The sequence below is a fragment of the Oncorhynchus clarkii genome, chromosome 10 (assembly GCF_045791955.1).
Source record: "Oncorhynchus clarkii lewisi isolate Uvic-CL-2024 chromosome 10, UVic_Ocla_1.0, whole genome shotgun sequence".
In the NCBI taxonomy this organism is placed as follows: Eukaryota; Metazoa; Chordata; class Actinopteri; order Salmoniformes; family Salmonidae; genus Oncorhynchus; species Oncorhynchus clarkii.
In genome coordinates, this window is record NC_092156.1 from 37,589,807 (window position 1) to 37,602,568 (window position 12,762).

General features: G+C 45.8%; 1 pseudogene; it reads left to right on the plus strand.

Annotated features, from left to right (window-relative positions):
* The first annotated feature begins 8,127 nt into the window (after window positions 1-8,127).
* Window positions 8,128-12,762, plus strand: part of LOC139419226 (stAR-related lipid transfer protein 8-like) — a 30,267-nt pseudogene continuing 25,632 nt past the window's right edge.

Here is a 12,762-nt window from a genome sequence, read left to right on the forward strand (position 1 = left end):
GCCAAGGGAGATTGACAGTTCTTTTGTGTTTCTTCCATTTGAGAATAATTGCATCAAGTGTTGTCACCTTCTCACCAAGCTACTTGGAGATGGTCTTTTAGCCCATTCCAGCCTTGTGTAGGTCTACAATCTTGTCCCTGACATCCTTGGAGAGCTCTTTGGTCTTGGCCATGGTGGAGAGTTTGGAATCTGATTGATTGCTTCTGTGGACAGGTGTCTTTTATACGGGTAACAAGCTGAGATTAGGAGCACTCCCTTTGAGTGTGCTCCTAATCTCAGCTCGTTACCTGTATAAATGAAACCTGGGAGCCAGAAATCTTTCTGATTGAGAGGGGGTCAAATACTTATTTCCCTCATTAAAATGCAAATCAAATTCTAACATTTTTGACATATGTTTTTCTGGATTTTTTATTGTTGTTATTCTGTCTATCACTGTTCAAATTTACCTACCATTAAAATGATAGACTGATCATTTCTTTGTCAGTGGGCAAACGTACAAAATCAGCAGGGGATAAAATACCTTTTTCCCTCACTGTACATAGAATAGTGGTATCAAGGCACAAGGCGAGACCCAGATGCAGACACAGGAGGCAGATGGTTGGAGTCTTACAATGTTTAATAATAAAAAGGAGTAGGCAAGAGAATGGTCATGGACAGGCAAAAAGGTCAAAACCAGATCAGAGTCCAGGAGGTACAGAGTGGCAGAGAGGCTTGAATGGTCATGCAGGCAGGTACAGAGTCCAGAAACAGGCAAGGGTCAAAACCAGGATGACTAGAAAAAGGAGAATAGCAAAAAGGAGTATGGGAAAAACACACTGGTTGACTTGACTAAACATACAAGACGAACTGGCACAGAGAGACAGGAAACACAGGGATAAATACACTGGAGGGGGTGGAGACAATCACAGGAACAGGTGAAACAGATCAGGGCGTGACAAGTGGTTCCTTTTGTTGAGTATAGATGTCACAGTCTAGTACATTTCTCAAGTCTTATTAATTTCTCTAATTTTACTTCAAGAATGTTGGCCCTATGACTAACATAACAAAGTTGTAACCTAAATAATGTTTTCTAACAATGTATTCCCTTACAAAAAAAGATTGCAGTTTTGAAACTGCAGTAAAAGTGCAGTAACTGCAGTCGACTGTGATATTATGGACACAGTAATGGCAGAATAACTGCAGTGTAATGCAAAATTACTGCAATAAAAAAAGGGTTATTTTGGATGCAGTATCTGCAGCATACTGCAGTTGTACTACACTCCGACTGCAATCTTTTTTCATAAGGGTTTACACCACATTTCAAATGTCATATCATACGTTTGAAAATAAATAAGAAGTTCCTGCATTTGATGCTGCAAAACATTACATCTTAACCCAAGTATGGAAAATTAGATGCACTATTTTCCTTCTTTCAGGTGATGTCCTCATCATGGGACTACAAGAATGGAGGTAAGGATAACAGACTGACTATCATTCAGATGAAATTGATTTAGGATCTGAGCATTGGGAGCAAAATATGTGCATCTCTTTTGTTGTTGTTGGCCATGTTGTCTAATAGGTTAGACGTGTATTACCATCAGCTGGTCTTCTGGAAGAAAAACATAGGTATTCAATTGCAGGTAGTAGCACTACATATGGTACTCAGAGGAGCATTTCATTTGCACAGTAGTGTTCCCGAAAAGAGGGGTTGCCACTTGATTTAGAAAGTGGCAGTCACGTGGAGTATAGAAGTATTTCAGAAGATCAATTGTTGTTCATCTTCAAAGTAAAACTACACTGCTGTTTTAAATTCGCTAGGCATCAGGATTTGCAGGACAATTATAGCCAAAAACTTTATATCCCACACCACACCAGAGAGTGTATGTAGGCTACGCGTCGTGTGCCATGCCCTTCTTGGAAGGTGTGGGCCATCATATGTACCTCAGCAGGTGTAGGGCTACATTTAAATGTTCAGAGGGAATACAGGACATAACTACAAATGACTTCACGGACTATGCCTACATCTCGAAATGGGCCTAGGTCAAGATGTTTCTAAGTCAAAATAAAGTTATCATGGACAAGGGTTTCTGCTGAGAATGTATAGTGAAATTTCCCAACTTTTCCAACCCAAGACTACATGAATAAAGTGAATGCTTTATTGCGAAGGAATTAAGGAACACCCACCTGTTGCAGGTAAATCATAAAATAGGCTATGCCTAAATCTATAATATAATTTGGTTAATCTAGTATTAAAATAGACTACCACTGCAAACTGTGCTGTTTGTTATCCTTATTTAATATACACTATGATATATTTAAGCAATAACGCAGGATGGGGTGTGGTATATGGCCAATATATCACAGCTAAGGGCTGTTCTTAGGCACGACGCATCCGTGGTATACTGGCAATATACCACAAACCCCTGAGGTGCGATATTGGTATTATCAACTGGTTATCAACCTAATTAGAACAGTAAAAATACATGTTTTGTCGTACCTGTGGTATACAGTCTGATATACCACGGCTGTCAGCCAATCAGCATTCAGAGCTCTAACCACCCAGTTTATAAAAATCTATATATAATAGACTCGAAATGTAATCTTTGAAAGGCCACTATGTGGATGATACTGGATGATATTATTTATGTAGCCAATATGTGAGTCATATAGACTCACTGATTTCTGACTTTTGTCTTAAAATGTAGGCTATCAATTGTGTGTTGTTTCAGTAGCCTAGATATAATAAAATGTGTGTAGAAAACACATATTATTACTTTTTTTACTGCCAAGCTCCACTCAACAAGTGGTTGCAAAGCCTGATCCAACTTATTAATTTTAGTTTACTTTAGTTCCTGTGTACACCACAGTGTAACCTACAACAGAGGGCTGTTGAAGACAGAGTTAGAAACTATATTAAAATAGGTTAATTAACATAGTGAAATTGCCTATTAGGCTACGGATTGAGAGCTTCAAGTTTCTTGCTGACCACATCACCAACAAACTATCATGGCCCAAACACACCAAGGCAGTTGTGAAGAGGGCACAACAACGCCTATTCCCCCTCAGGAGACTGAAAAGATTTGGCATGGGTCCTCAGATCCTCAAAAAGTTATACAGCTGCACCATCGAGAGCATCCTGGTTGCATTACCGCCAGGTATGGCAACTGCTCGGCCTCCGACCGCAAGGCACTACAGAGGATAGCGCGTATGGCCCAGTACATCACTGGCCAAGATTCCTGCCATCCAGGATCTCTATACCAGGCGGTGTCAGAGGAAGGCCATAAAAATTGCTAAAGACTCCAGCCACCCTAGTCATAAACTGTTCTCTCTGCTACCACATGGCAAGCAGTACCGGAGTGCCAAGTCTTTGTCCAAAAGGCTTCATAACAGCTTCTACACACAAGCCATATGACTGCTGAACAGCTAATCAAATGGCTAGTCGGACTATTTGCATTGTCCCCCCACACCTATTTTTACGCTGCTGCTACTCCCTGTTCATCATCCATGCATAGTCACTTTAACCTACAGTACATGTACAGTTGAAGTCGGAAGTTTACATACACCTTGGTCAAATACATTTAAACTCAGTTTTTCACAATTCCTGACATTTAATCCTAGAAACAATAATAATATAATATAATATTCCTCCCTCATGATGCCATTTTTCTTCTTTATTTTAAATGTTTATTTATTTTTCTTAAAACTGCACTGTTGGTTAAGTAAGTATTTCACTCTAAGGTATTGTTGTTGTATTTGGCGCATGTGACAAATTCAATTTGATTTAATTTGATGTCCAGATGATTTACAACCATCTCTTGTAATAGAAGGGTTGTTTGGTCTAATCAGCAGGCTTCAAAGAGGAAGCTACCCCGGGAACCCAGCCATAACGTAGCCTTCACAACACTATTGTCTCATGAGCTGCAGTAGCTGTGGTATATCATGTTTATTTTGCTAACAACAGGAAGACATGCTTCCCATATTGTGCAACTTTTTTTCATTATCTTTGTGATTTCCTCTTATCCTTTTCATTTGAACCCATTTGAAACCAGTTGTATAGTAGAAAGAGCTTTATGGTTTTAATAAACCAACAGCTACTGTCCAATTTCAGACTCAGGATTATGGTTTACTGGCCATGATTTCCCTAGAGACAGCCAAGTGCCATTACTAACATAGTGAGGGGGCTAAGGGCAGTGCTTTTTGTACTTTTAAAATATTTCAGAGCTTCTAAAAAAGCACAAATGTAAAACAGATTAGAAGTGTCTCCTTTAAACAAATACTTTGATTATGTTATTGCTACTTTCAGTGCACAAGAGCCTGCAGAGGGGAGGATGGCTCATAAGAATGACCAGCATGGAGCGAATGGAATGGCGTTTCAGTGATACCTTCAATGTTTAGGAAAACATATGTAGGTGGATTATACACTAGTTTCTTGCACAGGACTCTATGTCAGAATGCAAATGTACATTAGGGCAGGCCTACTTGTAATTGTAAGGGCTTTATCATGTGAGCACTAATTTAAGCATCTTATTTATGGTAATGATATTTTTCTGACAGGTGAAAGGTGATGGAAAGGTGATGGAAATTGTTGATGATTGTCCCTATTCTATACCTGTCTTGTGAAAGTGTTTCTCCTCTATATCACTGAAAAAGCATGTTCAAACCTCACAGGATTTCCACAAATTCTCATGTTCTATAGTCGGTGGTATGATTCAGTGGTTAGGGCAGAGAAGATGCACAAAGTAAGAAGGAAAAATCCTGTTGAGATGAAATTGGAATGAGAGACTATCTGATGCATTGTTTGTTAAGCACAAGCTCACACTGTCTTCAGGTGCCCTCAGACGGACTACTAAAATGCATAGACAGACACCCAGCATGTTTTAAATTAAGGTGTTGTTTTAAAACGAGGGTGATAGAAAGTTTTGTGCAGCCGTGTGGTGGACACAGCATCACAGGGGCCCAGATGTTATTTGAGGAATGACAAAGGTGGTGAAGTATTGGGCACATATCATCCTGGTTGTCACACCCTGATCTGTCTCACCTGTCTTTGTGATTGTCTCCACCCCCCCCTCCAGGTGTTGCCCATCTTCTATCCCGTGTATTTATACCTGTGTTCTCTGTTTGTCTGTTGCCAGTTTGTTTTGTTAATCCCTGAGCCTGCTTGACCATGTTCGATTTAATACACTTTTGTTACTTCGACACTGTCTGCACCTGGGTCTTACCTTCAAACCTGATAGTACGAATTGGCCATGACTGACCCAGTAGACACAGGCCAGCGGTGCAACGCCATCTCCTCCCAAGGAGCCACCATCGGTAGGCACAAGGAATTACTTTGTGGCCTTATGGAGGGGGTCCAAATGTTGGCTGAACACCATGACCGGGCGTTGTACATTTTGTTGGAGCAATTCCGCCAGTTGTCTGGGAGGCAGCCTACCACGGTGGTAACCTCACAGCCCTTCAGTAACTCAGCTGTTAGCAGCGCCGTCTCATCGGTCACTCCACCTTCTCGGGAGCCCCGCTTACCTCCCCGGAACGCTTCAATGGAGAGCCAAGCACCTGTTGGGCGTTTCTAGCTCAGTGTGCCCTCATCTTCGAGCTTCAGCCCTCATCCTTCCCCTCGGATCACTCCAAGATAGCCTACCTCATCACTCTGATGTCCAGGAGGGCTCTCACCTGGAATACTGCTGTATGGGAACAACAGCCGGCTATATGCGTTAGCCTTTTAGGTGTTCGTGGGAGAGGTGAAGAAGGTTTTTGATGCCCCGTTCTCCCCGGGAGAGAAGCTGCCCAGAAGCTAATATAGCTTTCACAGGACTCCCACAGTGTGGCAGACTATGTGATGGATTTCCGCACGTTGGCAGCGTTGAGTGCTCGGAACCAGGAAGCGCTGTTCGATATGTTCCTGCACAACGTGTCAGAGGAGGTCAAGGATGAGCTTGCTGCTCGGGAGTTACCTACGGATCTTGATTCCCTCATCGCTTTGACCATCCGAATCGATGGGCGATTACGGAAACGACAGAGGGAAAGGATATTCGATTTCACTCGCACGTACAGGGAATCCACCTTGCCTCCGAGTCATCCCTGAAGTCCCAGACGGTCCCGTTGCCGAGAGAACCCGAGGCTTCCCAACGTCCCCCAAGAGTCGCCGAAGACGGCTGAGTCACAGCTTCCCGAGCCTATGCAACTAGGCAGAGTTGGGCTGTCGCCAGTGGAACGGCAATACAGGATCAACACGAAGAGTTGTCTGTATTGCGGGACTCTTGGTCATTTTGTGTCCTCTTATCCTTTAAAAGACCAGGCTCACCGGTAGGAGCGATGACGCTGGTGGCCCATATGGAGAACTTTTCAGTTTCCCTTGCTCGCAACCCTTTTCATGCCATTCTGCTGTGGGGAAACCAGTCTAAATCTCTCTGGGTCCTCATTGACTCTGGGGCCGATGAGAGCTTTTTGGACGCCACACTGGCTTCTGAGCTGAACATCCCCACTTAGCCCCTCTCCATTCCCATGGATGTTAGAGCGCAGGACAGGCACGCTATATTCCGGATCACTAATAATACCACTCCCATCAACCTACGGTGTCAGGGAATCACAGCGAGACTCTTCAATTTCTGTTCATCAAGTTTCCTCAGATTCCCATGGTTTTGGGATTCTCCTGGCTCCAGCGACACAATCCCCTCATCAACTGGTCTACTGGTGCAATCATGGGCTAGAGTCCGTTCTGCCACATACATTGTCTGAAGTCAGCGCAACCTGCCCCAGACCTCTCTGCCATTCCTGCAGAGTACCAGGACTTTGGGATGTGTTCAACAAGGCCCGGGCTTCCACTGCACCAACCATATGACTGCAGGATTGACCTTCTCCCTAGCCCCACTCCGCCCGGGGATGAATGTACTCGCTGTCGGAACTGGAGACCAAGGCTATGGAGACCTACATTGGGGACTCCCTAGCTGCAGGATTTATCCGTCCTTTGTCCTCTCCCGCCAGCGCAGGTTTCTTCTTTGTGGAGGACAAGACCCTACCGGGGACTCAATGACATAACGGTGAAGATCCGCTACCCGCTACCACTCATCTCCTCTGAGCTGCTCCAGGGTGCCACCATATTTTCCAAGGCGGATCTACGGAACGCCTACCACCTGGTGCAGATACGGGAGGGGGATGAGTGGAAGACCGCCTTCAACATGGCCAGTGGCCACTACAAGTATTTGGTCATGCCAATTGGCCTCACCAATGCCCCTGCTGTGTTCCAGGCTCTGGTAAATGTTCTCCGCGACATGTTGAAATGGTTTGTCTTCGTCTACAGTGATAACTTCCTCGTCTTCTCCTGCTCCCCCCAAGAACATGTGCTCCATGTCCGACAGGTTCTTCAACGCCTCCTGGACAATCAGCTGTTTGTTAAGGCAGAGAAGTGTGAGTTCCATCGCTCCACCATCCCCTTTCTGGGGTATATCATCTCTGCTGTGAGTGTCCAGATGGATCTCGGGAAGGTGAGAGCGGTGGTGGATTGTCCCCCAGCCTACATCCAGGGTGCAGCTGCAATGTTACTGGGGTTCGCAAACTTTAATCGCCGGGGTTACAGCACCCTGGCTTCCCCCCTGTCAGCACTCACCTCTCCCAAGGTTCCATTCACATGGTCCCCTGTTGTTGACCGGGCATTCCGGGACCTCAAACACCACTTCACCACTGCTCCCATCTTGATTTATCCTGGTGGAGGCCAATGGTTCTGATGTAGGAGTGGGGGTGGTCCTGTCCTAGCATTCTGCCCTGGACCAGATAAACGGATGTTTGTGCCTGATGCAGTCTGCTCCGCGGTCCTGAAGTGGGCCCGCTCCTCCAGACTGACCTGCCACCCGGGCTCCTGTTGGAGATTGGCTTTTGTGCGACGGCGCTTTTGGTGGCCTACCATGGTCCCTGATGTCTCCACATTCGTTGCCGCTTGCACGGTTTGTGCACAAAACAAGACTCTTCAACAAGCTCTGGCTGGTCTCCGCCAACCTCTGCCTGTCCCTCACCGTCCCTAGTCTCACATCTCCCTGGACTTTGTCACGGGTCTTCCCACATCTGATTGCAACACCGCCATCTTGACGGGTGGTGGATCGGTTTTCCAAAGCCGCCCACTTCATTCCTCTCCCAAAACTACCCCCTGCCAAAGATATGGCCCAGCTCATGGTGCAGCACGTCTTCTGGATCCATGGACAACCAGTCGACATGGTCTCTGACCAGGGCCCTCAGTTCTCGTCCAAGGTTCTGGAAGACGTTCTGCATCCTCATTGGATTATCGGCCAGCCTGTCCTCCGGGTTCTACCCCCAGTCCAATGGCCAGTCGGAACGAGCCAACTAGGACCTAGAGACTACTCTGCGCTGCCTGGTCTCCGCCAACCCCAACACCTGGAGCCAGCAGCTGGTGTGGGTCAAATATGCCCGCAACCCCCTCCCTGCTCTGTCATGTGCCTATCTCCTTTTGAGTGTTCCCTGGGGTATCAGCCCTCGCTCTTCCCTGAGCAGGAAGAAGATGTCAGCATACCTTCTGCCCAGATGTTTGTCCGCCGCTGTCGTTGTACCTGGAGGAGAGCCCGGTTGGCCCTCCTCAAGACCACCTCCAGGTATCAACAACAAGTGGATCGCCACTGGACCCCGGCTCCCCGGTATCGTCTCGGGGCAGAAGGTATGGCTGTCCACCCGGGATCTGCCCCTAGGGGTGGAATCCTGCAAACTCTCACACTGGGTTATCGGCCCATTTCCCATCTCCAAAATCATTAGCCCCATCTTCTGTTTCCCCGTACCTTTCGTATACATCCTACCTTTCAGGTGTCCAGAGTTAAACCCATGTCTCACAGCCCTTTGTCTCCTATTTCCAGGGCAGGGGGTTCCAATACCTGGTTGACTGGGAGGGTTATGGCCCAGAGGAGAGGTGCTGGGTCCCCGCCAGAAACATCCTGGACCCAGGCCTCATCGCAGATTTCCAATGACGACACCCCGGTCAACCAGGTATGCGCCCAGATAGGATGCCTGGTGGTGCCCCTCCGGGGGAGGGGGGTAGGGGGAGCTGTAGCCTGTTGCTAGTTCATTTTGTTCATCAAACCTACCAGCGTTTTCCCCCTTGTTCCTGTCTTGTCTATAGTTCCTGTTTTCTAGTTTCCCCGGTTTTGACCTTTCTGCCTGCTTTTACCCTGAGCCTGCCTGCCGTACTGTACCTTTGCCCCACTACTCTGGATTACCGACCTCTGCCTGCCCTGACCCTGAGCCTGCCTGCCGTCCTGTACCCTTGCCCCACTACTCTGGATTACCGACCTCTGCCTGCCCTGACCCTGAGCCTGCCTGCCGTCCTGTACCTTTGCCCCACTACTCTGGATTACCGACCTCTGCCTGCCCTGACCCTGAGCCTGCCTGGCGTCCTGTACCTTTGCCTGCCCATGTTTAATTTAATAAACTTTTGTTACTTCAACACTGTCTGCACCTGGGTCTTACCTGGGTCTTACCTGATACTGGTAGAAGAAGAGACTATAAATAGTGTGTGGTCCGGCGTTTTCTATAATTGATTTGTAGTTACTCATTCTGTTGCATTTATTTTCCAAAATTGAATTTGAGGTGCAGCTGCAGGTTTAGGACACGTGAGCAAATTGACAATTTGTGCGTTTTTTGTGTGTTTGACTAGTACAGGGTAAAATAGCAGATTTATTTTCACCTATCGAACATATTATGCAATGAAAAAGATCAGTGAAGCAGACACGTGTTTATGAGGATTTCCTGAGAGATCAGCTCTGTACCACACCTTTTCCCATTGCTGTCTTTCCCAGGCATCGATTGTTTTACATATTCACTGTAGTTTCCCAGAAGTCCATACTTCCCTCTGAACCTATATGCCTGTATGTAAGGAAATGTCTGTCATGCATTAGTCATATAAATGGAAAATGAAGAGAAAGTTCCAAACTGCTTCTGAACTTTGATCTGATCATGAATATCAGGCACTAATGGCTTTACCTCGGCTAGAACTATCAGATCTGAAGATACTTATGAAGAGTATCCCATCATATAGTGTGCTATTGCGGAGCTTTATGTGGAAGGTTTTGTTGCTCTACAATATGGTAACAGCGAGGTCCATTGGCCTTGAGAGCTCGACCTCTCAAAAGGCAAAGATAATGTACAGACCGGGACAGAACAAGTAGAAGGAAAAATGTGAAGAAGTATGTCATTTAACACCCCAAACCCTACCCAAATTAAAATAAAATGTTACATTATCGCAAGTATCACTAAATTCTTATGTTCCTAGCTCCAACAATACAGCAATACCTAACAATAGAAAACAATACACCCAAATCAAAAAAGAAAGGAATGAAGAAATATAGAAATATTTGAATGAGTAATGTCAGAGTCTGCAATATAAATTATACAGTGCATTCGGAAACTATTCAGACCCCTTGACTTTCCACATTTTGTTAGGTTACAGCCTTATTCTAAAATGTATTCTAAAATGTATTAAACTGTTTTTTCCCCTCATGACATTTTCATAAGTATTCAGACCCTTTACTCTCTACTTTGTTGATGCACCTTTGGCATCGATTACAACCTTGACTCTTCTTGGGTATGGCGCTACAAGCTTGGGGAGTTTCTCCCATTCTTCTCTGCAGATCTTCTCAAGCTCTGTCAGGTTAGATGGGGAGCGTTGCTTTACAGCTATTTTCAGGTCTCTCCAAAGATGTTCGATCGGATTCAAGTCTGGGTTCTGGCTGGGCCGCTCAAAGACATTTAGAGACTTGTCCCGAAGTCACTTTTGCATTGTCTTGGCTTTGTGCGTAGGGTCGTTATGCTGTTGGACGGTGAACCAGAAACGTTTTGGTTCCCTTCCACAGATCTGTGCCTCGACACAATCTTGTCTCGGAGCTCTAGTGACAATTCCTTCAACCTCATGGCTTGGTTCTTGCAGTGACATGCACTGGCAACAGTGGGAAAGGAAAGGAAAGGTGTGTACAGCAGTAGCTATATAGGATGAGCCTTGACTAGAATACAGTATGGAGATATGAAGTGGGTAAAATAGTATGTAAACAGTGTTCAATGACTATGTACATATAGGGCAGCAGTCTCTAAGGTGAGTACCAGATGGTAGCCGGCTAATAACAGTGACTAAAGTTCAAGGCAGGGTACTGGGCGGAGGCCGGTTAGTGGTGATTATTTAACAGTCTGATGGCCTGGAGATAAAAGCTGTTTCGGGTGCTTGTTGTGGCCCAACGCCATATTAAGGCACTTTATGTTGGTGTTTCTTTTATTTTGGCAGTTACCAGTACGTTGTTTACTCTCGTCAAATTTGGCTTGTTGATTTGTTTCAAAAAGTTGGTTGTCTGAACCGAGCTCACACAGGCTACAGTACATAATGTTTGGTTTGAGATAACATTTGTGACAGCTTCAGAGATACAATGAGTGTACAAAACATTAGGAACACCTGCTCTTTCCATAACATATACTGACCAGGTGAATCCAAGGGAAAGCTATGATCTCTATATATTTCCCAAAGATTGGAAAGTTGCCGCGGTCATCCCCCTCTCACAAAGGGGGTGACACTCTAGACCCAAACTGCTACAGACCTATATCTATCCTACCCTGTCTTTCTAAGGTCTTCGAAAGCCAAGTTAACAAACAGATTACTGACCATTTCGAATCCCAGCATACCTTCTCCGCTATGCAATCTGATTTCAGAGCTGGTCATGGGTGCACCTCAGCCACGCTCAAGGTTCTAAACGACATCATAACCGCCATCGATAAGAGACAATACTGTGCAGCCGTATTCATCGACCTGGTCAAGGCTTTCGACTCTGTCAATCACAATATTCTTATTGGCAGACTCGACAGCTTTGGTTTCTCAAATGATTGCCTCGCCTGGTTTACCAACTACTTCTCTGATAGAGTTCAGTGTGTTAAATCGGAGGGCCTGTTGTCCGGACCTCTGACAGTCTCTATGGGTGTGCCACAGGGTTCAATTCTCGGACCGACTCTCTTTTCTGTATACATCAATGATGTTGCTCTTGCTGCTGGTGATTCTCTGATAAACCTCTACGCAGACGACACCATTCTGTATACTTCTGGCCCCTCCTTGGACACTGTGTTAACTAACCTCCAGACGAGCTTCAATGCCATACAACTCTCTTTCCGTGGCCTCCAACTGCTCTTAAACGCAAGTAAAACTAAATGCATGCTGTTCAATCAATCACTGCCCGCACCTGCTCGCCCGTCCAGCATCACTACTCTGGACGGCTCTGACTTAGAATACGTGGACAACTACAAATACCTGGGTGTCTGGTTACTGTAAACTCTCCTTCCAGACTCACATTAAGCATCTCCAATCAAAAATTAAATCTAAAATCGGCTTCCTTCACTCATGCTGCCAAACATACCCTCGTAAAACTGACCATCCTACCGATCCTCGACTTCGGTGATGTCATCTATAAAATAGCCTCCAACACTCTACTCAACAAACTGGATGCAGTCTATCACAGTGCCATCCGTTTTGTCACCAAAGCGCCATACACTACCCACCATTGCGACCTGTACGCTCTCGTTGGTTGGCCCTCGCTTCATACTCGTCGACAAACCCACTGGCTACAGGTTATCTACAAGTCTCTGCTAGGTAAAGCCTCGCCTTATCTCAGCTCACTGGTCACCATAGCAGCACCCACTCGTAGCACGCGCTCCAGCAGGTATATCGCACTGGTCACCCCCAAAGCCAATTCCTCCTTTGGTCGTCTTTCCTTCCAGTTCTCTGCTGCCCATGACTGGAACAAATTGCAAAAATCTCTG